The sequence below is a fragment of the Mercurialis annua genome, linkage group LG2, assembly GCF_937616625.2.
Source record: "Mercurialis annua linkage group LG2, ddMerAnnu1.2, whole genome shotgun sequence".
In the NCBI taxonomy this organism is placed as follows: domain Eukaryota; kingdom Viridiplantae; phylum Streptophyta; class Magnoliopsida; order Malpighiales; family Euphorbiaceae; genus Mercurialis; species Mercurialis annua.
The window spans coordinates 16,943,725-16,970,790 of NC_065571.1; the positions used below are offsets into that span (position 1 = coordinate 16,943,725).

The 27,066-nt window shown below is 35.3% G+C and overlaps 1 long non-coding RNA gene across 1 annotated transcript; it reads left to right on the top strand.

Annotated features, from left to right (window-relative positions):
• The first annotated feature begins 3,666 nt into the window (after positions 1 to 3,666).
• LOC126667059 (uncharacterized) lies at positions 3,667 to 6,221 on the top strand. The gene is made up of 4 exons (XR_007638065.2): positions 3,667 to 3,921; positions 4,009 to 4,073; positions 5,388 to 5,461; positions 5,945 to 6,221. It is a non-coding gene; the product is annotated as an uncharacterized LOC126667059 (long non-coding RNA).
• Positions 6,222 to 27,066: the final 20,845 nt, after the last annotated feature.

Here is a 27,066-nt window from a genome sequence, read left to right on the forward strand (position 1 = left end):
CATCAAATGCTGTGGTGCAAGGTACCATTCCGATTTCTTTTATAGATGCTTTAGTGTTATTTGATGCGGGTGCAACCCATTCGTTTGTGTCTACATGTTTTGCTGGGAAATTGGGTATTGCACCATCTGTTTTGAGTGAACCTCTAGCTGTGTCTACACCCATGTCTGAAGGTGTAATAGTGGATGTCGTTTATCCTTCTTGTCCAGTGGTTATTCAGGGTAGAGAATTATGTGCTGATTTGATTGTGCTTGACGTTCTTTCTTTTGATGTTATCTTGGGGATGGACTGGTTGTCACGCCACTTTGCTTCTATTGACTGTCAAGGGAAGTCAGTCGAGTTCAGGATTCCAGGTGATCTACCTTTTTCCTTTCAGGGAGAAAAGGCAGAGACACCTAAGAATCTGATTTCCGCCATCAAGGCGAAGCGGATGTTAGGCAAGGGTTGCCAGGGTTTTCTTGCTGTGGTTCGTGATTTGGAGACTAGTAGTGGTGATATGCATAGTGTTCCGATAGTGAATGAGTTCACTGATGTGTTTCCAGAGGAATTGCCTGGATTACCACCTGATCGTGATATTGAGTTTTGCATTGATGTGGTTTCTGGTACAGCTCCGATTTCGATACCGCCGTATCGGATGGCTCCTGCAGAGCTGAAGGAGTTGAAGGACCAGTTACAAGAGTTGTTGGATAGCGGGTTCATCAGACCGAGTACTTCTCCGTGGGGTGCTCCAGTTCTGTTTGTAAAGAAGAAAGACGGTTCTTTTCGACTGTGTATCGACTACAGACAGTTGAACAAGGCTACTGTCAAGAACAGATATCCTCTTCCTCGCATCGATGATCTGTTTGACCAGTTGCAGGGTGCGAAGTGTTTTTCCAAGATTGATTTGAGGTCTGGGTATCATCAGCTTCGGATCCGTGATGCGGATGTGCCTAAGACTGCTTTTCGGACTCGTTATGGACATTTTGAGTTTCTGGTTATGTCCTTTGGTCTGACGAACGCACCAGCAGCGTTTATGGATATGATGAACAGAGTGTTCAAGCCGTTTTTGGATCAATTTGTTATCGTCTTCATTGATGACATTTTGATCTATTCTCGGAGTGAGGAGGAGCATGCTTATCATTTGAGAACTATACTACAGACGTTGCGTGAGCATCAGTTGTATGCTAAGTTCTCAAAATGTGAGTTCTGGTTGGATCAGGTTACCTTTCTAGGACACGTGGTGTCGAAAGATGGGATCAAGGTTGATCCGAAGAAGATTGAGGCGGTCATGGATTGGCAAAGGCCAAGGTCAGTTACCGAGATCAGAAGTTTTCTGGGTTTAGCTGGCTACTATCGTCGGTTCGTGCAAGATTTCTCCAGAATATCTGCACCTTTGACTAAACTGACACAGAAGGGTGTCAAGTTTGAGTGGACTGACAAGTGCGAGGCGAGCTTTGAGAAGCTCAAGGAGATTTTGACTACAGCTCCGGTTTTGGCATTGCCTTCTGGCATTGATGGTTTCACAGTGTATTGTGATGCGTCTCGGATTGGTTTGGGTTGCGTTCTGATGCAACATGGATAGGTGATTGCCTATGCTTCCAGACAGTTGAAGAAGCATGAGGTGAATTACCCTACTCATGATTTAGAGTTGGCAGCTGTGGTTTTTGCACTGAAAATCTGGAGACATTATTTGTATGGTGCTACTTGTGAGATTTTCACTGATCATAAGAGTCTGAAATATATCTTTGATCAGAGAGAGTTGAACTTGAGACAGAGGAGGTGGTTAGAGTTGCTGAAAGACTACGACTGTACTATTCAGTACCATCCTGGTAAGGCTAATGTGGTAGCCGATGCGTTGAGTCGCAAGTCTTCGGGCAGCTTGGCTCATATTTCTGAGATTGGGCGTAGACCCATGGTTAGAGAGTGGCACAGTTTGATAGCTTCGGGCTATGGTTTGCAGATTTCTCAGGCTGGTTGTTTGTTAGCACAGTTACAAGTGCAACCTGTTTTGATTGATCGGATCAAAGCTGTACAAGCTGAGGATCCACAGTTGAAGCGGATTATTGAGGAGGTTCAACAGGACAGTAATTCTGAGTTTACTTTTATGGATGGAGTTCTGAGACATGGTTCGAGATTGTGTGTTCCGGATTCAGATGGTTTGAGAGACCAGATTCTGGAAGAAGCGCACAAGTCTGCTTATAGTGTTCATCCGGGTTCTACTAAGATGTACCATGATCTAAAGGGTACCTATTGGTGGAGCGGGATGAAGAAGGATGTCGCTGAGTATGTTTCTAAGTGTCTGACGTGCCAGCAGGTGAAGCTGGAGCATCAGAGACCTTTTGGCTATTTGCAACCACTACCTATTCCAGAGTGGAAGTGGGAGCGGATTGCCATGGATTTTGTGGTTGGTTTACCACGTACTCGACAGGGGTACGATTCCATCTGGGTTATAGTTGACCGTATGACCAAGTCAGCTCATTTCCTACCGATTAAGGTTTCTTATACTGCTTCGAGGTTGGCTCAGTTGTACATCGACAGGATTGTCAGTTTGCATGGTGTACCGGTTTCTATTGTTTCAGACAGAGGTTCTGTGTTTTCTTCGAGGTTTTGGAAAGCGTTACAGGAATCCTTGGGTTCTCGGTTGGATTTCAGTACAGCTTTTCATCCTCAGACTGACGGTCAGTCTGAGAGGACTATTCAGACGTTGGAGGATATGCTCAGGATGTGTGTTCTCGATTTTCAGGGTAGTTGGGATACTCATTTGCCGTTGATTGAGTTTTCCTATAACAACAGTTATCATGCGAGTATCGAGATGGCGCCGTATGAGGCTTTGTACGGGCGCAAGTGTAGATCTCCTATCTGTTGGGAGGAGGTCGGAGAGCGTAAACTCTCGGGAGCTGAGATTATTCAGATTACCTCGGAGAAGGTACCGTTGATTAAGCGGAGGTTAGAGATTGCTTTTAGTCGGCATAAGAGTTATGCTGATCCGAAGAGAAAAGACATTGAGTTTCGTGTTGGTGATTTCGTGTTTCTTCGGGTTTCGCCTATGAAAGGCGTGGTTCGTTTTGGTGTCAAGGGAAAGTTGGCACCGAGGTATATTGGTCCTTATGAGATTTCAGAGAGGATTGGAGCTGTGGCTTATCGTCTGGTTCTGCCTCTAGACATGTCATTAGTACATCCTGTGTTTCACGTTTCTATGTTGAGAAAGTGCATTTCTGATCCTTCGCACATGATTGTGCCTCAGAGTGTTGAGATTGACCAGGAGCTGTCCTACGAGGAACAGCCAGTTGAGATTGTTGATACGCAAGTGCGTAAATTGCGGAACAAGGAGATTCCGATGGTCAAAGTTCTCTGGCGCAATCATTCTGTCGAAGAATGTACTTGGGACACCGTATCGGATATGCGGAATCGCTATCCTTTTCTTTTTCCGTGAGGTACGACAATTCGATTTTATGTAATTTTTATTAGTTTTATTGTGTTACGTGTTTTACTGTTGTTATTTGCCAATCGTGTTAAATTCGAGGACGAATTTTTAATTAGTAGGTGAGAATGTAATACCCTGTATTTATTTTTACGTTCCGCCGTATTTATTGTGTAATAATAATAATAATAATAATAATAATAATAATAATAATAGGAAAGTACAATATTAAACCTTTAGGCCCATGCTAGTGTTTTAAATTTTGGCCCAAGTTTGCCATACATTTGTTGTTCTTTTTCCTTAGCAGCAGTGCTGCATTTTTTCCTTTTCCCTTCTTTTTGGTGCCTCAGCCTTTCTGTTCCTACATTAACGCTTAAACGTTAATCACGTTTCTATCAACCCCATTTATATCTTTTCTATTTCTTTTTCATCAACGTATTATAAAACCTAGCCGTCTCTCGAACTCAGAAACGCTTTAAGATCAACACATCCTTCTCTTTGTTCATCAAGCACGCTAGCATTGGTAAGAGTTCACGTTTCTTATCATTTTAGTCGATATCATATGCATCGTTCTTAACCCACGTCTAATTCGTTTTAGCACCAATCTTAGGTTTGTCACTTCGGTTCAACAATACACATCATCTTCTATTATCATACGCGTTGGAAACGAATTTGGTACGTAAAAATCTATCCGTCCTTCGCCGTTTTGTTTCGACGTTGCTGAACATGCTTACTGCCGTATTCTTGTTCCTATTGCTGTTGTTCTTGCTTATTTTGATAGCTTGATTTGCTTGTGTAAACTGTCACGGGCTAACCGTGTGGTGAGAGTTGTGTTTAGTCGCCGTACGGTTCATCGTCACTTTGAAATTGCTCACTGCCGTTACTTGGTTATTGTTGCTTCGGTTTTCTGAGTTCTACTAGGTGATTAGGGTTGTTCTTATTCTTGAATAATGTTGAGTTTTGGTTAGTATAGGTTATTATTAAATCATTATTTTTTTTGAATGTTAAGGTCGGGTTGTTTCTGTGTTAATGGCAGTGTATATAGTTTATGAATATGTTGAAGATGATGTGGTGGCAATTAGTTATTAGCTGTTTTGATTTGTATTTGGATAAAAGTTCTTTTTAATCATTGAATTGTTCTTGATTCCAATTTGTTGGAGGGAACATGTTTGATTGGATAAAGAGGATGGAAAAATAACTCCTATGATCACCCACTTGTTTTGCCTAAATCAATTAAATTCCTTAAGTTAAATTTTACCTATTATCATTATTTTAAAAATAGTTTTTGTATTTCATTTTGATTTATAATTAATATATTATAATTGATATTTATTTTACAAATTAGGTTAATATAATTACTCGGGTAATTATATTTAATTTCAAATATCAATTTGACATGTAAATTGGCTAAATTATAATTTAGCCCCTAAACGTTTTTTTAAACTTATTTGATTAAGTTGTTGGTTATAACTTTATATTTTATTTTTAAATTATAATAACTATATTAATTCCGAATATCAATTTGGCATGAATATGGCTAAATTACAAATTAGCCCTTGAACGTTTTTTTAAACTTATTTAAGTAAGTTTTTGGTTGTAACTTGGGTTACTTGAAATTGAAGCTATTGAGTTCTGTTTTAATGATTTATTATTTTATCAATTATTTTTAAAATATAAACTCGGGTTTATATTTGATAAACGTTTTGAGTCGGGTTAGACTTGGGTCACCCGACAAGTGTGGTTAGCTTGGTAGTTATTGGTAACTCGGCTAACCCACTATTCGAAAATTAATTATTATTTAAAGAATATTAAATAATATTTTAAAGCGAGAACTCAATAGACTTATATTAATTGGGCTTTATTACCTAATGGGTATTTTTGTGTGTTCTGGCTTGTGTTATTCCGACGTGTTATTTGTGCTAGTTCTATGTGGTGTCTAGTGCTCTCTAGAGTTAGGTTCTGTTTTTAATAATTATTTTATTTGTCTAGACCCGTCTATTGTTCGTGCTCCAGAGGCAAATCAGGATTAGTTGCTTGCCGGTATTCACGTGGATTAGCAAGCAGTGAGTTTGTACTTACTATTTACCGCTTTATTAAGTAAATTGTTATTTTAATATTAAATATATACTGTACGTATATTTCGAACTGTTTTTATATTATGGCTTCTAGTTGGAACATGCTACCTAATGGGCATCATTAGGACTGCGTGCGCACCGGTAATGATCTGGGAAAGGTAATTATGGTAATGTGGTAACTCGGTGTGAGCATAGCTCTCGGGACCAAGTAGAGTAACTCGGTGTAGCTCAGCTCTCGGGACTCTGTTATAAGTGTGGTCAGTGGTAACTCGGTGTAGCTCAGCTCTCGGGACCAGACCTATTGGATTATGATTATTATTTAGAATTGTGGATTAGGGTTCCAACTATTATTCGTAATATCGTTATTAAATGTTTTAAACGATTTTAAAGGTTTTTCACTTAATAAATGTAGATAGTGGTATAAACTCATCTCAGTATATCTGACCCCGTTGTTTTTCCCAATTTTCCCAGGGTTATGATCTGAGAGAGTCTGGTGATCTCCGCATTTACTTTTCCTCGGAGGTTCCATTTATTTTAGTAGAACTGTGAAAATGTTTTATTCTTAGACCGCAGTAGTAACTAGACGTCTTCATTATTATTATATTTTTGTCGGATTGGTTTGACTGGTTTTATTGCTTTGGCATGTTATATCATTTAATTTAGTTTATGATAAATCTATTTCAGACTCGGAATTGGATAAGCATGTTATATTAACTGTTGATTATTATAACTGCTAGATTTAGGCTGAAGTTTCGGTTGCCCCCGAGCATTGGTTTTCTGCAGGTTATTGTGTTTATTTGTTATTTGAAAGGCTAGCTACGGGTTTTGGTACTACATTACCCATACCCTAGCGCCGGTCGCGATTCATGAAAATGGGTCGTGACACCCTCCCTGCTGCATATAGCTGGTCTCGTACGAGACCAGCAAAATCCTTCTTGTTCTCGAACGAGAACAAGGCAAAAATTCCTTGTTCTCGAACGAGAACAAAGATTTTCAACACAGGTCTCGTTCGAGACCTGTGTTGAATCAAACGGGAATTGGCTTAAGGCCAATTCCCTTGGGCCGAAGGATTAGGTTCGGTTTCTTGGGTCCAAAAATAATTAACCCAACCTCAACCCAACACGAAATGAACTACCAATCCTTAAACTAACATCGAAACATCACCGAAAGCTCTTCGGAAATTATCGAAAATAAACGGGTTATTACACATACATCAATGGATATTGTTTCATATGCTGAAATGATATTCAAGCAGACAGAACTTGATGAAGAAGAAAGAGTGATAATCGAAGCTGGCGATAATGAAATCGTATCGTCACCAACTATCAAAGAAATATTTAAAGGACAAGTTTTCAAGGATAAACAAATTATGAAATCATTTTTGTGTTTTTTTGCAATTGAGAACAACTTTCAGTATGCAGTTAGTAAGTCGTGTAAGCTCGAATATGTGATTCATTGCCTGGATGATAATTGCAATTGGAGGTTGAGGGCTTGAAGGGAATGAAAAACAAGCATGCTTGTTATAAGAAGAATGGACAATATTCACTCATGTTCGCAGAATATCAGAACGCAAGAACAGAGGCAAGCGGCATTTTCGGTAATTGGCGACTTGATAAAATCAAAGTTCATGAATATTAAAACAGTTTACACACCTGCAAATATTATTTCCGACATCCAACGAGATTATGGAGTTATTTTGAATTACAACAAGGCATGGAGATCAAGAGGGAAAGCACTTGAACTTCTTAGAGGTAAACCAAGAGATTCATATTCAGTTTTGCCAAGTTTTTTGAATATGCTTATGAAAACAAACCCAGGATCAGTTGTACATTTAAAAATATCATATGGGAATACATTTCAATCTGTTTTCATGGCTCTGAATGCATCCATAAATGGGTGGAATTTTTCTAGACCGGTAATTGTAGTTGATGGGACTTTTTAAAAATCAACCTACGGAGGAACACTCCTAACTGCATCTACCCAAGCTTGTGGAGGTAAGATATTTCCACTTTCTTTTTGTGTCGTTGATTCGGAAAATGATGAGTCTTGGCAGTATTATTTTGAGAAAATAAAAGGAGCTTTTGGTGAAAAGGAAAAGTTGTGTATTGTATCCGATAGACATGATAGCACACGTAAGGCTGTAAATTCAATATTTCCTCTTGCTACTCATGGTATTTGCGCGTATCATCTTTGGTGTAACGTCAAGCGACACTTTAAAGCTAATCCTAAAAATCCCAAGAGTTTGAAGGACTGTTTTTTGGGGCTGCAAAGGCATACACTGTTAAAAGTTTTGATTATTTCATGGGAGAACTAGATAGCATAAGCGTTGGAATACGACCATACCTTGTTGATGTTGGGTTCGAAAAGCGGACAAGAGCACATTCCATTGATAACAGGTACTAATTATGTTTAACATTTGGTTTAAAACTGATTAATAAGTATATATTACAAAGCTGACTAGTAGTTAACGGAAAGTTACCTATTAGTTAACTAATAGGTAAGTATCAGTTAAAATTAGTAAACCAATAACTATTACTTTTTTGAACTAATCAAATGTGTTGTATCAGTTATTCCACGATGACATCGAATATTGCTGAGTGTATTAATGCAGCAATAAAATCAGCAAGAGAATTACCTATTGCAACACTTCTAATATGATATTTGGGTTGTAACAGGTTATTCCATCGGTAACATCTATATACAGTGTGGAAGACGGCGACAAAACTTTAATAATAAATCTCATTGAAAAGACATGTAGTTGTTGTAGATTCCAAATAGATGAGCTACCGTGTGCACATGCATTTGCAATATTTTGCAAATACCACATGGATCCCTATCAATATTATTATGATTTTTTCATAAATGAGAATCTAGTTAAAATATATGAGGCTGTTGTTCATCCGATGTTTAGCCAAAGCGATTGGGATGACACAGAAGAAAGTCAAGATATTGGAGTTCTTCCTCCGATTTGAAAGATTCCAGCTGGAAGGCCTAAGAAACAAAGAATGAAGGGACCTTTGGAAGGACATTATAAATATAAATGTAGCAAACGAGGGCAATGGGGACATAACAAGAAGACATGCCGTAATCTTGCAAAATGAAGTTAATTTGGCAAATTTACTAATGTATGGAAAATTAATTTTATCTTAATGCTCTAAATTGATATATGTAATGATATAATTTATTTTATTATTTTCATTTAAATTCATAATCCCTTTTTATGTTATATATTTATTTATTAAATTCAAAGGTTTCTTATTTGTAAGATAACAGTACACTATCAGTTAACCATTAGTGTACTGATAGTTAATTTGTTTAAATTTGAAAATGCAGTTAACATGAAGGTAACTAATAGAACACTATTAATTAACTAACAATATAGTGTCTAAATATCTATAATAAGATGTTTATTTTAAATAACCTGAAAATGTAACATTAATTGTAGATCAATTGCAAACCACAATAAACTGTATATTTGACAAAAAACATGTGTTTTCATTAAAAAAACAATATAAAGAATTCTAAAATTGGTTACACACTTGCAAATGTTTTAATTTTAAACAAAAACAAAATTCTAAAATTCACAATCTGTCAAACACATCTAATCCTTCTGCATTGCCTTCTTTTTTGTTCTTCCTTTCAAGTTTGATTTCTTGCTGACCTCTTCATCGCTGACAATATTTCTAGCATACTTGTCTTTTTTATATTAAAAAAACAAAAATGAAAGTCGTTCACGGTGGCTCTTGATAGGAGTATTTTACTCCTATATTTAGGTTCGATTTTACTCGGTTTTTATCATGTGTAGTATTGTTTTTATACATTATTTGGCGTTTTTACGTTTAATAGTGTTTGTTAGTGTTTCAGTGGAAATTAGGTGAAAATCGACTATTTGGGGCAAAATTATGGTGGATTGCGTGTACGAGTAAAAGCGGACGAAGGAATTGAAGTTCACGAACGAGATTGAGGAAAAAAGGATTGTTCCGTTCGAAAAAGATGAGTCCCGAACGGAAAACATGCAGAGTGAGCATGAGTCCCGAACGGAAAAGCCTTGTCCCGTTCGGGACTCAAGAAGGAATCTGATATCAAAAGCTTTCGGCCAACAAGTTTTTCGAACGTGAATGGTTTGTTCCGTTCGGGAAAGAAGAAAATTAGGCATGTCACGAACGGAACCAAGGGTTTCCCGAACGGGACAAGAGTAAAACACGCGTGCAGCAGACTTTGAATTGGACTAAAATTCCTCCTCCAAATACAATTACAATTCCTATTACAAATTGATTTGTAATACGAATTAGAAGACTCCGGAACTTCTCCTACTATATAAAGACCTTGTACTAGACTCAATTTAATACGTAGAATAGATTAGACATTAGATTAGAGTAGTTATAATTTAGGTTTCATTAAATAGTTTTTAGTTTAGTTTTTTCCAGCAGTTTATAAGTAGTTTATAATTAGTTTCTGCAAGACGATTGTTGAAGATTTCAAGTTTAATCAAGACGATTCTTTCCGAAATTGACAACTCCGGTATTTATTGTTTAATTATGCTTTCTTCTTCATCATCCTTCTTGTTTTGTTTCAGTTTTATTATGAGTAACTAAAACCCTTGTTCGAGGGTTGATATGAACTTATAAATTGGTAATTACTTGGATTGGATGGATTAGTGTTAATTCGTGTCTTAATTATTAATCTTATTGCTTGGATTAAATTAGCTACTTAGTTCATGAGTTTGTGTTTAGTTAACTAATTGAGAGATTGTTAATTAAATAGACATAGATAATTAAGAACTTGGAGAAAAACGCCGTGAGAGCGGGTTGGAATTTAGGTAGTCGTTGAGTTTGCTTCATAATTATAATTTGATTATTTAATTCAGTTTTAATATCGTGAGAGCGAGTTAATAATTGGTTAGTTAATTAGGTTGTAATTTTATTCGGATCTTTGAGGCTTGAGAGGGCGGGATTCGGTGCTTTAGAATAGCTCGATTCACGATAAAATCACTAAAAACTCCTATTCCATAATTTTACTTATTTATTTGGGATTATCAATCCTTGAGCTTTTTAATCTTATTGTTTTAAATCATATTTTATTATTTGTTTTCAGTTTATATTAGTTTAATTAAATTACAAATCCTATTGATTTTTCTAGTTAGCCGATTAAAGAATATTTGAAATTAGTGATTAAGTCCATTGTCTCTGTGGGATCGATACTTGGTCTTCCAAGTTATATTACTTGAGCGATATCGTACACTTGCGATTATTTGCCAATAAGTTTTTGGCGCCGTTGCCGGGGACAATTGCGTACTTAATAAATTAAGAGTATTATATTCTTGATTGTGTTAGCCTTTATTTTTTGTTTTTTTTATTATTTGAGTTTTTGTGTTTGTTGGATTTTACGTGGGGTGTTCTTGTTTTTGGGTGTGCAGGAAATTTGATATTTGTTGGTTTATCCTCATTTTTTTTTTGGTGTACCTATTCTGAAAAGAGTAATGGCATGGAATCAAAATTATATGCAGTACCAAAATTTTCAGTATAACTGTGAAATTTGTGGGGATTTTGGTCATATTCGAGCCGAGTGTCATGCGCTCTATCCAGATTGGAATGGACATGCCAACTACATGGGTGATCAATGGCAAGCTAGTGAAACTTATGGTTGGAACGATACTTGGGAGAACTCCAATGAAAACTTTAACTTTAATTCAAGTTATCACCCATATCAAAACGAATGGGATTTCGATTCCAACTTTGACAATGAACCACAACAATCATCGGGTTTTCAGCAAAATTGGAATGTGGATGAAGGGAGCAAGATTGAGATATTAATTGAGGAGGTGAGAACCGGTTTCAAAAATCAAGCCGCCGTCAACCACCGTCTTGAGACGCAAATTTCTCAATTGGCTATTTTGATTCAAAATAGAGCTCAAGATGGTCTACCATCTATAACAGAATCAAATCTAAAAGAGCAAGTAAAAGTAATTGAGCTTCGAAGCGGAAAATCACTTGACAATCCATATGTTACGAAGGTGGTTCAAGTTGACGATGTGCCGATCAATAGTGAGGATGAGATGGCTGAAATTCCATATGTCAATGCTTTAGTTGGACATCATCCAACAAAGGTACATGTAGATGTCGAAAAAGAACAGTGTGAGGATGGTGAACTTGAAACTCCGATTTTCCACCCAATTACAACATTCATGAGCTTAAATAATGAAAGTGGAGAGCAATTTGGTATTACAGTACTCTACGAGGAATTCAATAAAACCTTTGATTTCAAAGATCCATTCTTAGAAGGGTTTGATTCCGAGTATGATGGAAATAATACTAAATATATGAATATGCTTCATACTCCTCATGTTCCCTACTATAGAGTACAAGCATACTCTATATCATCCGAGTTTTATTTAAAGGAGCCAACAAGGAAAAAGAGGAAGAAAATGCTACCAAGACGGCTTCCTCATGTTAGGTTGTATTTTTAGCAACCTTACGCGAAGAGTCAAGCTTTAGACTCTAACTAAAGCGCACTTGGGAGGCAATCCCAAGAGGTATTATTTTTCTTTCATCTTACACTCATGTTTTTCAATTTTTTTTTATTTCATTACACTGAGGACATTGCATGAAATAGTGTGAGGATGGAGGAAAAACATATCGTTTAGTTAGGATTTTTATTTATTTATTATTGTTTGTTTATTTATGTTTTCTTAGGTTTAGTTTGTGTTTTTTTTATTATTGTTGTTTTTCTTGTGTTTTTGTGTTTTAGTAGATAGTATTAGGGTGTTTTAGGATATTTGTAGTTTATTTCAATGCCTTGTATCGCTTTAAATCTTTGTCTTTCAATTATGAAAAAAGTGTTAGTTGATTTGGTGTTATCATTAAAATTTGTCAATTTTAGATTTTCCCGAATCGATGAATGTATGAACGCGACTTCTTAATTCGACAATTGATAAGTGATGCTTGCTTAATGACTTAATAATTCGTTGACATAATCCGATGAAATAAGGGTGAATTCAAAATTTAGACTTGTTCAAATCGTTGAAACATAATTGAATAACTTGATGCGGATTCATGACATGTCGATTGTTTATTTGTAGTCGTTTTTAAACTTTTGGCATAAGTAGCTTAATTTATGTAGGAATTGAGTTTATGGCATAACACTACACACTTTTGAGAGTTTTGAGCTTAATTTCCTTGTTGTGAGTGTTGATTTCGTGTTTTATTCCTAGAACTTGCTCGGTGTCCGTTTAAAGTTACACGATTGAGTTTTCAACAATTAGATGATTATGGCAATTAGGTATACCCCTTTCTTTTAGACCACTTAAATAGACTACCCTTTATCCCTTAGATTACACCAATTTGAGCCTTAAACTTTTTTTTATTGTTTTTACCATATTTTACACTTTACCGTTCTATGCTTTACCTCTTTTGTTTACCTTATCGACTTTATATATTATTTGTTATGACTATGATGAATATAGGTGATTAATAACTCGAGATTAGTGAAAAGAGAAAAGTGAACTACATTGTGCTTAAAAGATTAAGTTTGCGCCTTGAAAAAAGATTGAAAAAAAAGAGATAAAAATTTGCAAGCAAAAGCTTCAAAAGAAGAAAAAATTCTGAGATTGCAAAAAGCAATGAGTAAAGCATAATTCAAAAAGAAAAGAAAGTTATAGGTTCACATAAACGAAAAACCGGAGTTAGATCAACCTAGAAGTTAATAGTAGTAATAAATAGTGTATTAAGTTGATAATTAGCCTTTGTTTAACCTTTTTACCTACCTTTTACCTTAGCCACATTACAACCCAATAAAAGACCATATGATTTTTGTTGATTACCGAATCAAGTAGCGGAGTCCGGGACTATGAGCAAGCTTATGGTGAGTATTCATGTTTTCAATTGTGAGCTTTCTTTGTTATACACCCTACTTGTTGAAATATTGATGCCATTAGCTTAGTTTTTACTAAATTGTGCTATGATTTGCCTAAGTGAAAAATTGATTATTTTCCATGTCCCGCAAGTGATAGTGAAGCTTGAAGTGTGATTCAATTTGACCTTGTACTAATGAGTTAGTAACCGTTGTTATATTGAATTATGTCATAAAATTATTATTGTTATTCGATTGCATCATTATTTAGTTGTCGGTTTTAGAAGGTTGTTATTCATATTATTCATAGGGTCGGGGATTTCTTTGATTGATTTATTTTTAAGTTATATGCTAAGGATTTCTAACATATTTTGTAGAGTAAGATTTATTTCTTGCTTGAGGACAAGCAAAGGTTAAGTGTGAGGAGGTTTGATAGGAGTATTTTACTCCTATATTTAGGTTCGATTTTACTCGGTTTTTATCATGTGTAGTATTGTTTTTATACATTATTTGGCGTTTTTACGTTTAATAGTGTTTGTTAGTGTTTCAGTGGAAATTAGGTGAAAATCGACTATTTGGGGCAAAATTATGGTGGATTGCGTGTACGAGTAAAAGCGGACGAAGGAATTGAAGTTCACGAACGAGATTGAGGAAAAAAGGATTGTTCCGTTCGAAAAAGATGAGTCCCGAACGGAAAACATGCAGAGTGAGCATGAGTCCCGAACGGAAAAGCCTTGTCCCGTTCGGGACTCAAGAAGGAATCTGATATCAAAAGCTTTCGGCCAACAAGTTTTTCGAACGTGAATGGTTTGTTCCGTTCGGGAAAGAAGAAAATTAGGCATGTCACGAACGGAACCAAGGGTTTCCCGAACGGGACAAGAGTAAAACACGCGTGCAGCAGACTTTGAATTGGACTAAAATTCCTCCTCCAAATACAATTACAATTCCTATTACAAATTGATTTGTAATACGAATTAGAAGACTCCGGAACTTCTCCTACTATATAAAGACCTTGTACTAGACTCAATTTAATACGTAGAATAGATTAGACATTAGATTAGAGTAGTTATAATTTAGGTTTCATTAAATAGTTTTTAGTTTAGTTTTTTCCAGCAGTTTATAAGTAGTTTATAATTAGTTTCTGCAAGACGATTGTTGAAGATTTCAAGTTTAATCAAGACGATTCTTTCCGAAATTGACAACTCCGGTATTTATTGTTTAATTATGCTTTCTTCTTCATCATCCTTCTTGTTTTGTTTCAGTTTTATTATGAGTAACTAAAACCCTTGTTCGAGGGTTGATATGAACTTATAAATTGGTAATTACTTGGATTGGATGGATTAGTGTTAATTCGTGTCTTAATTATTAATCTTATTGCTTGGATTAAATTAGCTACTTAGTTCATGAGTTTGTGTTTAGTTAACTAATTGAGAGATTGTTAATTAAATAGACATAGATAATTAAGAACTTGGAGAAAAACGCCGTGAGAGCGGGTTGGAATTTAGGTAGTCGTTGAGTTTGCTTCATAATTATAATTTGATTATTTAATTCAGTTTTAATATCGTGAGAGCGAGTTAATAATTGGTTAGTTAATTAGGTTGTAATTTTATTCGGATCTTTGAGGCTTGAGAGGGCGGGATTCGGTGCTTTAGAATAGCTCGATTCACGATAAAATCACTAAAAACTCCTATTCCATAATTTTACTTATTTATTTGGGATTATCAATCCTTGAGCTTTTTAATCTTATTGTTTTAAATCATATTTTATTATTTGTTTTCAGTTTCTAATCCTTCTGCATTGCCTTCTTTTTTGTTCTTCCTTTCAAGTTTGATTTCTTGCTGACCTCTTCATCGCTGACAATATTTCTAGCATACTTGTCTTTTTTATATTAAAAAAACAAAAATGAAAATCGTTCACGGTGGCTCTCAATGGAGAATGCTGCTGGAATTGGAAGATTCTTGATCAAATGCTCGGCGAAAGCCAAAACAAACGCTCCACAATCACTAAAAATAAACAAAAAATGGTTAATAATTATACATAAAACACTGAAAAAGATAATTTTGCATAGTAAAAATCACCTATTTTGCTGGTTGGTAGATCGGGAACATGGACAACGGAAAATGGAGCATGCATCGCTTTATTTTGATAGGCAGGGATGAAAAATCAATGTCCGTCCGAGCATTGTACAAATTCAAAAGAGCAAAAATTTTGGGAAGCAGCAGGACATATTTTGCTCCATCTTTCTCTGCTTCAGCCTTGGAAGTAGGACTGTTCAACAAATTGTATATGTAAATGCTCCTGTATTTATAGCATAATTGTTATATTACATTTTAATTATGTATAATACTAATATCTAATTTGTAAGTGGGCACAATTTCAAGTCAAACGACAAATCAACTTTTTATAATAAAAAATAACTTTAATTAACAACACTCCCACAAAAAAGTCACTGTTTACTTTTCACTATTGTAATACTTAAAAAAAAAATCAAACAAAGTCATGTTTGGAGTTTTGAATAAAAACATTTATACAATTGAAAACTTTTATTCATTTTATCACATTGAGTGAATTATCGGCAGAAAATTATTGAAATATAATGTACAAATTGAAGTTGAGGTGTAAGAAAATTGTTTGAAGCGTGATATACAAATTGGAGTTGAAGAGGAAAAATTAGTCAGAACGGTAATTTTAAGAAGGCCAAATGAAAAAAAAAGTCAAATCTTTTATAAAAATTTCACAAAAGTCCAATTTTTCAATTTTATCCTATTTGTCCTGAAATGTATGATTTCGTTTCAATTTTGTCCAACTACACAATTTTACTTATGTGGCACTAATATGTGACATTGCCACATCAGCGCCACATAGGCGCCATAAGAGTAAAATTACATAATTGGAAAAAATTGAAACGAAATCTTATGTCTCAGGACATATTGGATAAATTGAAAGGTTTGGACTTTGTTAAATTTTGTTGAAAGGTTTGGCTTTTTTTGGTTATTTGGCCTTTTAAGAATGTTTCTGTTAAAACTGCGAGTTTGACCTTCTTTAATCCTTTGTGCCTAATTTAGATGACATAATAATGAATTTATTTGATATAGATTTATACTCCTAAACTTTATCAGTTCCGCTTATACGTCTCAACTAAGAAATAACAAACAGATGATAATTTCACCCCCTTAACTTGTCACTAAATATTAAAAAAGTTAATTGTAAAAAAATCGAATATTAAAACTCACAATTTTACTAAACCAGATCAAAAATACCCTCCTCGATCTCACTTTAGGTAGTGAAACACACTCCACTAATTAAATGGAAAAAAATTTAAAACAGTCCTTAATATTTTTTTATTATTCAATTGATATTTGATGTCCTTATAATGTCTTGTCTCTGATTGATTAAGAACCAGGAGTATTTGAAGAATTTAGAATTTTTGAATGGTTGTGGCCAATTGTAACAACTGAATGTTTGTTCCTATCAAGAGTTGTAGGAGCAGGAGAAACAATAAATTTACCTTAACCATTTTGGGTTGCGTTTGTGGGCCTAATTTTGGGGGCAAAATCTTGGGCCACATTTGTGTCCTTAACTTCATGGGACATTTTTGGATTAAAGGCATCTCAGATGCATCTCAGAGCGTTGTTATCTTGGTCGGACCGGCGGCAACAATAATCTTCCCAACGTGCATCTGGTTCATTATTTTTCATGTTCTCTTCCAATTTATTTTCCGGTTGGTCTATTTCTAGAGCTTCCGCTGCGGCAAATCTGAGCTATCAGAACAGGGAAACAACAATTTTGATGTTCTCTTTCCATTTTATTTTCCGGTCCTTTCTCTTAGATCTAGATCATTTCTTACCACTTTTTAATCTTAAAGCTAATGTCAATTCATCAATTAATTTTTAATTTTTAAATTGGGCTTGTTTGGACAAGGAGATTATGAAAGAAAAGAAGATGGACGCCTACCAAGATGAAGACGTTGAAGAATACAGCAATTTTGATTTCTCCTTTTTGTTTTAAATTGTTCTTCTTACTTTAATTTATTCTGTTGTTGCCAATTTTAGTTTTGGATAAATCATGCTCATCGTTTTGTAGATCATTTTATCAGAATTATTTTGTGGATTAATTTCAATGGTATACGATGCATTTTATCGAATTCCTATCTCAATTCTGCATTTTATCAAAGTGGCCTCTAAGATTTGCTGCATTTTTTGACTAGTTAAGAAAAATGACGTCATAAGCATTATTTACTTATTTTATGTATTACATCAGTTTCTACAAAAACTAATAATTACATATGCAAAATAAAGAAGGTATTATTTTCTTATTTGAAATGCAGGAGTGTACAATATTTTGAAGTAGAGGACAATTTAAATCATATATGTTGCAGAATGTGAATTGAATATAAAATGCAATTTTTTTGATTGTCTGATATTTTTAGTAGTGTTAAAAGGTTTATAAGGAATAAAATATAAAGTTGATAAATAGTTGATTTATAGTTATACAAACACGTGATAAACTAATAAGTGTATATTTAATATTTAAAATTGACAGTAAATTAATTCATAATTACATAAGAACCAAATACATCTTTTTCTATTTTTTTAATTCAAACAATGCCACTTAAGGTTTATGAGACGATAAAATGTAGAGTTGACAATAAGTTAATTTATGGTTATAGAAAAAATATGATAAACTAATAAAATATATATTTAAAATATAAAGTTGATTCATGGCTATATAAACACTATCAGTGTCTATTTTGAAGTTGATAATAAATTGTTTTGTGATTATAAAACACATGAGAATCTAATAAATATATATTTAAAATCTCAAGTTGATAAAGAGTCAATTTACAATTATACAAACACAATAAACTAATAAAAATAGATATCAAAACTAAAATTGACAATAAGTTCGATCATAGTCATATAAACACATGATAAATTAATAATTATATATTTAAAATTTAGAGTTGACAACGAGTTGATTTATGGTTATAAAAACATAGATAAACTAATAAATATATATTTATAAAATTTAAGTTGACAACGAGTTGATTTAAGGTTACAAAAATAAAAATAAACTAATAAATATATATTTATAAAATTTAAGTTGACAACGAGTTGATTCAGAATCCTAACGCTGTCAACATTAATATGTGGAAAATGGTAATAATAGTTTTGAAATGTGTAGCAGAAGAAGTTTAATGTTCGAATTCAACTCAGATTTTTTTTAAATATTTTACCACAATTTTTGACTGTTCATCGCAGTTGATATTTTACATGTAGAGATTAAATTTAATTTTATTTCAAATTTATATGAAGTTGATAACAAATTTCAATAACTAATATTTATATAAATAAATTTCGTCAAAAATAATAAAAATATTTGGTTGATCTACAGTTGACATTCGGTTGACATTCAATTGATTTACAGTTGATATTTAGTTGATATTAAGTTGATATTTAAAATTTGGTAAAATTATAAAATAATAGCTTCAACAAATTTAAGCGAACTTGTCAAAACAGTAAAAATCGTCACTTATCAACATTAACAAATGAAAACAATGGTAATAGTAGTTTTGAAATGTGTCGCAAAAGAAGTTTAGGGTTCGAATTTCACTTAGAAAAAAAAAGATATTTTATTTATTTATTTTTTAACATTTTACCACAACTGTTGAGCGACCATCGCAGTTGACATTTTACATGTATAGATAAATTTAATTCGATTTCAAATTAATATGTAATTCATAACAAATTACAATACCTAAAAAAAAACGTCAAAGATAATGAAAAATCTGGTTGACATTTGGTTGATTTACGGTTGACAGTTAGTTGATTTTCAGTTGACATTTAGTTGCTCTTTTGTTGACATTTGTTTGATCTTTAATATTTAAAAAAAATAATAAAAAAAAAGAATTTCAACAGATTCAAGCAAACCCGTCAAACAGTAGAAATCGACGTTTGTCAACATTTAAAAAAATGGTAATAATTGTTTTGAAATGTATCGTGAAAGAAAAATAAAAAATATTATTTTTGATATTTGGTTGACATTTGGTTAATTTTTAGTTGATTTGTAGTTGATTTTTGGTTGACATTTAGTTTATTCTAATTTACGTAAATTACTAACAGCTCAAACTAGCGAAAAAAATAATAAAGGGATAAATCTCTAAACAACAAAACAGCCTAATAAGAGAAACTAACAGTAACCTATTTTAATAAAAAAAACAGTAACCTATGAAAAGAAAATTATCTTTGCATCTCTCTGAGGTAAACAAATAGAGGATGAGCATCACAAAAGGGAAGGATATGCTGCCAGACTATTTTTTAGCAAAATTGTAGCCAAAGAAGCAATGTTCTATAGACTCAATTTCAGTATTACAAAGGACACATATATCTTCTTGAATTACACCCTAGCTTTTCAGCTTGTCTCTGGTTCTAATCTTGCACTTCATAATAAGCCAAAGCATGAAATCGTATCTAAGAATAGTGTTTCATTCTAATTAATACCAAAAGACAAAAAATTGTAACAATTAAAAGAAAACAACATTTTAATCCAATCCAAAGCAATTAATCTTCCATCATTTAGCTTTAAATAAGTGTATGAACTGGAACAAAACAGAAAATTTAAAGATTTCATTCATAGAATTATAGTTGCTTGATAAACCAGATATACAAACAACAAACTATCGCAGTTCGTATAAACAAAAGCAGCTGATTAATAAAACACACCTACAAATAATTTTAAGAAATCTAGTTGATTTTCTACATTATCAAGATAATTCTCAAATACATTGAAAGCACACCAATTTCGTGAATGCCCACAAATCAAAGTAATCCAAGGACAAAAAACATTTCTATGAGGCATAAAATCAAATACTCTTAAGTACATATATTATCTGCTCCAACTAATAAGACACAGTTAGGGTTGTACAACAATCTGAATGATTAACAGTATAAATAAATCTAAGATAACACTTACTCACATTCATATCACTACATAACATCCATCAAAGAAAAAAGAGGAAATTACTTTAACATCAGTTCCCATTGTGGTCACCTCCATTAAATCAACAAAATCATAGAATCTTCTTCTTCTTCTTCTTCTTATTATTATTCCGACGGCAGCGCCCCTGCTCTTCTTTTCCAGAATCACGATTATTCATGAAATCGGTGGTCGTCGGAGCATGGGTCGTGGATGATGACGGTAATAGAGCTGGAAGAAAGTGAGATTGAATGAGATTTAGATGAGGTTGAGTCATTGGGAAAGATGATAGAGTATTTAGGGGTAAAATGGAACTAAAATTAAAATGAGGTATAAATGAAAAATCTTTAAAACAAATGAGAGAATTCTGCATATTTTTATTTTATGAGTCACTAATGTACACATTTAGGAAAAATGATGTATAGGGTGTAATTTCCTCGACATTTTTTGGATTGCTGGAGTTTTACTTTGAGAAAATTACACCAGATACCTCAAAAATTGAAAAAATTATGTTTATGACTCAGATTTTTTTTTCTCTCAACAATCCCTCAATTTTAAAATTCTGTTTTCACGTGTACCTCTTTATTTTTCCCTTTCCTATTGTAATATCCCGTAAAAAAAATTAAAATTTATCGATGAGTTTCTGGTAATTTTCGAGTCGTTTTCAATATCGTGATTCGATTTGTGGTTAGGGATATGTTTCGGTTTGGTTTTAAATTTAATTAAATTCATTTTTTTTGGCCCAATTTCTCTTCTTTCTCTCGTGGCCCAATTTCATTTTTTTTTCTTTCATGCCTTGGCCCATACAAACAGGCATTATTATTAACATTCTAATTAATGAAATTGTGTAGCAGAACACATGCTTCCTTATATATTTACTTTCTATTTTGCTACTGCAATCCTAATCGTTATTCATTCAATAAACAAAACCCTAGCCGACCTTATACGTAAAACGCTCTAATATTAGACGTCCTTTCTCGTCCGCAAATCACATAATCTTGTATCGTTTTGAGATCCGTTTCGTCACTACATCAGTTTTCATTATCCTCGACAATCCTAACGTGTTGGAATCAATTTTAGTACGTTGAAATCCTTTCGTTTTACGCCGTTACGGTTCACCGTTTTTCATGTTGTGGCTGTGATTCCTTGTTTTAAAGCTGTCGAATGCTAAGTTTGTGTGTGGGTATGATTCTTGTTGTGTTGTTCTATGGTCATGATCTAATGATTTGTTGTTTGAAAAATCGTTTGTGTGATGTTGTCTTGGTCGACCCTTTTCCGACGTTGTCCCAATGAAAAACAATGATTGTATTATTCATGATTATTTTCCTGCCGTTTGTCCTTGAAATTTGACGTTCATGAGTTGCGTTTTTAGTTGGATGGGTTTCGCTATGAGCTTTATCCCTTTCACGAGTCATGGTTCCCTGCTACAATTTGGTTGTTATTATTATTGTCCATGAACTACGGCTACTGTTGCCTATTTGTTGTTTCTATTATATTGGGTTGTAGCGACTGTTCGTGTTCTTGAATTCATGGAATTGTCCATGTTAATATATTAAAACTATTGTTTTGAACCAATTTATATGGCCCAGATTATCTATGTTATAATTCCTAAGTTTCATTTTAGGCGGCAAAAGCAATTGTTCATATTGCATGGTCCTTGTTTTATTAATGATGGTTAATAATTGTTTGATTTAATATGGAAGAAGATGGTTAAAGGTCTATATAAGTTACTGAACTAATTAGGCTCTTATTACATATGATTTGAGCTTTATTTATTCTATTGAATTTTGGCTATTTAATTATTGGGTGTTTGCCTTAGTTAGTAATGGATTTAATAAATTGATCTTATTGGTTAATTATTAATGATTGGAATATTGAATTAAATTGTTTTATAATCGGGAAACGATAATAATATTTTCAACCAATAATTTATAATTATTCGGGTAATTATATTTGTTTTCGAATATCAAAAAAAAATTGGCTAAATTACAATTTAGCCCTTGAACGTTTTTAAAACCTATTTAATTAAGTTTTTGGTTTGTAACTTGGGTTACTTGAATTCGAAGTTATTGAATTCTGTTTTAATGGTTTATTATTTTATCAAATTATTTTATAAATATAAACTCGGGTTTACATTTGATAAACGTTTTGAGTCGGGTTAGACTTGGGTCACCCGACAAGTGAGGTTAGCTTGGTAGTTATTGGTAACTCGGCTAACCCAATATTTGAAAATTAATTATTATTTAAAATTTATTAACTAATATCTTTAAATTGGATTTTAAAACAAGAACTCAATAAACTTGTATTATTTGGGCGTTTCTACCTATTGGGTATTTTTGTGTGTTGTTTTGGATTGTTTATTCCCGACGTATTAATTGTGCTAGTCCTATGTGGTGTCTAGTACTCTTTAGAGTTAGGGTCTGTTTTAATAATTATTCTATTTGTCTAGACCCGTCTACTGTTCGTGCTTCAGAGGCGAACCAGGATTAGTTGCTTGCCGGTTTTCACGTGGATTAGCAAGCAGTGAGTTTGTACTTACTATTTACCGCTTTATTAAGTAAATTGTTATTTTAATATTAAATATATATTGTACGTATATTTTCGAACTGTTTTTTTTATATTATGGCTACTAGTTGGAACATGCTACCTAATGGGCATCATTAGGACTGCGTGCGCACCGGTAATGATCTGGGAAAGGTAATTATGGTAATGTGGTAACTCAGTGTGAGCATAGCTCTCGGGACCAAGTAGAGTAACTCGGTGTAGCTCAGCTCTCGGGACTCTGGTATAAGTGTGGTCAGTGGTAACTCGGTGTAGCTCAGCTCTCGGGACCAGACCTGTTGGATTATGTTTATTATTTATAATTGTGGATTAGGGTCCCAACTATTATTCGTAATATTGTTATTAAATGTTTTAAACGGTTTTAAAGATTTTCCACTTAATAAATGTAGATAGTGGTATAAACTCATCTCAGTATATCTGACCCCGTTGTTTTCCCAATTTTTCCCAGGGTTATGATCTGAGAGAGTCTGGTGATCTCCGCATTTACTTTTCTTCGGAGGTTCCATTTATTTTTGATAAACTGTAAAACTGTTTTATTTTTAGACCGCAGTAGTAACTAGACGTCTTTATTATTATTATATATTTTGTCGGATTGGTTCGACTGGTTATATTGCTTTGGCATGTTATATTATTTACATTGGTTTATGATAAATCTATTTTAGACTCGGAATTGGATAGGCATGTTATATTAACTGTTGAATATTATAACTGCTAGATTTAGGCTGAAGTCTCGGTTGCCCCCGCGCATTGGTTTTCTGCAGGTTTATGTGTTTATATGGTTAGTTGAAAGGCTAGCTACGGGTTTTGGTACTACATTACCCATACCCTAGCGTCGGTCGCGATTCATGAAAATGGGTCGTGACAAACTTGGTATCAGAGCTTTGGTTTCAAACCAAGGCCATTTGCTTGCTATGTGTTTACTCTGGTAAGTATGGTTGTGTCTTAGGAACTACTGCGGATATAGGATTCTGTCATGTCTTTAAAAACGTCATCTTTAATTTTAAAACATTCTGCCTACACCAATAGGATTGCGTTGAGTCAGTCATTATATGTTGATTTGATGCTGTTAAATGTTAATTTTATTTCACTTGGGTGAATAGTTTTTGCTGTTGATTTCTTAGGGAATCTTATATGTTGCTTGTTTTGTTCATACTTGGGTATGAAATATCTGTTATTTAAATTGTTGTTGTTCAATCTTAGGATATGGACAACGTTGTTCGTACTCGTGCTCGTGCTGCGGCAGAGCAAGAAGCTGTGGCTGATGATGCGATTTCCATGGAAGTCGATCAGAACGTGCCACCAGTTCAGGCTAATGCTGGACGTGGTCGAGGTGGAGGTGCTGGCAGAGGTAGAGGTGCTGGTAGAGGCAGAGGAGCTGGTGCTGGTAGAGGTGGAGCTAGAGGACGTGGTGCAGCAGGTGTTCAGGCACCGAATGTGCAGCAGGCACCAGAGGTGCAACAAGCACCTAACATGCAAGCGTTCGACTTCACTACTTTCTTGGCTGGCGTTGTCGAGAAACAGAACAATCAGGCTCTACTGCATAATCAGTGTAATATACTGGGTCAGTTAGCGCAGCAACAGCAACCTCAGGCTGGTGCTGTAGCTGGTATTGGTGGACTTGCTGGTGTCGGTCACATTCCAACAGACAGAGAGTTGGTGATGACCTACTTGAAGTTGAATCCGACTTCTTTTGATAGTACTGGGGATGCTCTTGACTTTTTGGAGGAATTTGAGTACAACAGTCAGAGGATTCAAGCTTCTGATCGTCAATCAGTGATGCTTGTGGAGATGTCGCTGAAGGGTCCAGCTAAGGACTGGTATCGCGATAACATCAGGCCAGTTATGGATACTTTGTCTTGGGCTGATTTTGTGATCAGGTTCAGAGGTTACTATCTACCCTTCTCTGTTACTGAGAGTTTCAGAGAAAAGCTTCTAAATTTGAAGAAGGGGGATAGATCAGTGACAGACTACACTACTGAGTTTGTACGTTTGGGGCGGTTTGCTACAGATCTACAGGGTGATCAAGAGCGAGTGAACGACCGTTATATTAGGGGTTTAGGCTCGGAGTTTCTCCCTTTGCTGATAGGGACAAACATGGAGTTTGCCCGGTTAATGGATAGTGCGCGGCGGATGGAGAATTCGATGGTTCAGTTTGGGACGATCTCTGACCCTTTCCAGAATCAAAAGGGAAAGAGTGATCTTCCTAGTGGGGGGCAGCAGGCCCCAGTGCAGCATGGTAGTGGGAACTAGTACAGTGGCTCTTCTCAGGCCAATAAAGGGAGTCTCCGAACTCACAACAAAGGGATGCATAGTGCTAGGAGTGCTCCGTACAGTTCCAGTAGCAGTGGGAGTAACCGTGGTTTAGGACGCGGGTACAGTGGTGGATCGTACATTCCGTTCTGCCAGAATTGCAGACGCAGGCACTATGGTCTGTGTCAGTTAGCTCCTGGAGGTTGTTTCTCTTGTGGCCAGCCGGGTCATTTTTCCAGGGAGTGTCCGACATCTGGGCAGCAGATGTCTAACTCCAGTATGGCGCAGTCTTCTTATCAGCAGCAGAGACCTGCGTTTTCACAGTCTGTAGGGTACTCTCAACCTGCAGCATCTTTTGGTGGCCATCGGGGCCGTGGTTCTGGTGGCAGAGGTTTTGGTGGCTGTGGAAAAGGTGGAAGAGGTTCCAACGGTTATGGTACTGGACAGAGTTCGCAGCAGTAGCCGCAGGGTCAGGCCAGAGTGTTTGCTCTTACTCCTCAGGATGCGCGTGCATCAAATGCTGTGGTGCAAGGTACCATTCTGATTTCATTTACTGATGCTTTGGTATTATTTGATGCGGGTGCAACCCATTCGTTTGTGTCTACATGTTTTGCTGGGAAATTGGGTATTGCACCATCTGTTTTGAGTGAACCTCTAGCTGTGTCTACACCCATGTCTGAAGGTGTAATAGTGGATGTCGTTTATCCTTCTTGTCCAGTGGTTATTCAGGGTAGAGAATTATGTGTTGATTTGATTGTGCTTGACGTTCTTTCTTTTGATGTTATCTTGGGGATGGACTGGTTGTCACGCCACTTTGCTTCTATTGACTGTCGAGGGAAGTCAGTCGAGTTCAGGATTCCAGGTGATCTACCTTTTTCCTTTCAGGGAGAAAAGGCAGAGACACCTAAGAATCTGATTTCCGCCATCAAGGCGAAGCGGATGTTAGGCAAGGGTTGCCAGGGTTTCCTTGCTGTGGTTCGTGATTTGAAGGTTGATAGTGGTGATATGCATAGTGTTCCGATAGTGAACGAGTTCACTGATGTGTTTCCAGAGGAATTTCCTGGATTACCACCTGACCGTGAGATTGAGTTTTGCATTGATGTGGTTTCTGGCACAGCTCCGATTTTGATACCGCCGTATCGAATGGCTCCTGCAGAGCTGAAGGAGCTGAAGGATCAGTTACAAGAGTTGTTGGATAGTGGGTTCATCAGACCGAGTACATCTCCGTGGGGTGCTGCTATTCTGTTTGTGAAGAAGAAGGATGGTTCCTTTCGACTGTGTATCGACTACAGACAGTTGAACAAGGTTACTGTCAAGAACAGATATCCTCTTCCTCGCATCGATGATTTGTTTGACCAGTTGCAGGGTGCGAAGTGTTTTTCCAAGATTGATTTGAGGTCTGGGTATCATCAGCTTCGGATCCGTGATGCAGATGTGCCTAAGACTGCTTTTCGGACTCGTTATGGACATTTTGAGTTCCTGGTTATGTCCTTTGGTCTGACTAACGCGCCAGCAGCGTTCATGGATATGATGAACAGAGTGTTCAAGCCGTTTTTGGATCAATTCGTTATCGTTTTCATTGATGACATTTTGATCTATTCTCGGAGTGAGGAGGAGCATGCTTATCACTTGAGGACTATTGCGAGAGCATCAGTTGTATGCTAAGTTCTCAAAGTGTGAGTTTTGGCTGGAGCAGGTTACCTTCTTAGGACACGTGGTGTCGAAGGATGGGATCAAGGTTGATCCGAAGAAGATAGAGGCGGTTATGGATTGGCAGAGGCCGAGGTCAGTTACCGAGATCAGAAGTTTTTTGGGTTTAGCTGGCTACTATCGTCGGTTCGTGCAAGATTTCTCCAGAATATCTGCACCTTTGACTAAACTGACATAGAAGGGTGTTAAGTTTGAGTGGACTGACAAGTGCGAGGCGAGCTTTGAGAAGCTCAAGGAGATTTTGACTA